Here is a 638-nt window from a genome sequence, read left to right as displayed (position 1 = left end):
AAAGGCAACACTTTGCAAGGCAGGCCCACATGGGAAGGTTGCTGGTTCACGTACAGACTTCCTGAGTACGTGAAGCACATCCGTGCCCTTGAGGCAGGTGGCTGAAGCTAGGTGGTAGTAGCAAGACTCTATCCAGGTGTCTCTGTTCCTCTCTCTTTCACTCATGAGATAAGTAAACTTTAAAATACATATGGTAAATGTTACAATACTTAATAGTTGGCGTAATTAACTAGTGTCTCACTGGCACCTAGTACAGACTTCCTGAGTACGTGAAGCACATCCGTGCCCTTGAGGCAGGTGGCTGAAGCTAGGTGGTAGTAGCAAGACTCTATCCAGGTGTCTCTGTTCCTCTCTCTTTCACTCATGAGATAAGTAAACTTTAAAATACATATGGTAAATGTTACAATACTTAATAGTTGGCGTAATTAACTAGTGTCTCACTGGCACCTATTAACCAAATGTGGCAACCCATGAGTGCTATGTAAGTATGTTCTAGGATTTCTAAGAAATAAAGAAGTGGCACCCTTATAAAGAATAGGAGGTTGGGAACCAGCAGTTAGCGTAATGGCTATGTCGCTGGACTCCCACGTAGTTGACCGCGGTTCGTGTCCCGGACCCGGTGGCTTAAAACTCACGCC

This window comes from Tupaia chinensis, unplaced genomic scaffold (assembly GCF_000334495.1).
Source record: "Tupaia chinensis unplaced genomic scaffold, TupChi_1.0 Scaffold000102_1, whole genome shotgun sequence".
Lineage (NCBI taxonomy): Eukaryota > Metazoa > Chordata > Mammalia > Scandentia > Tupaiidae > Tupaia > Tupaia belangeri.
The sequence above is the reverse complement of the archived record's forward strand: the minus strand, read 5'-3'. Positions refer to the sequence as shown.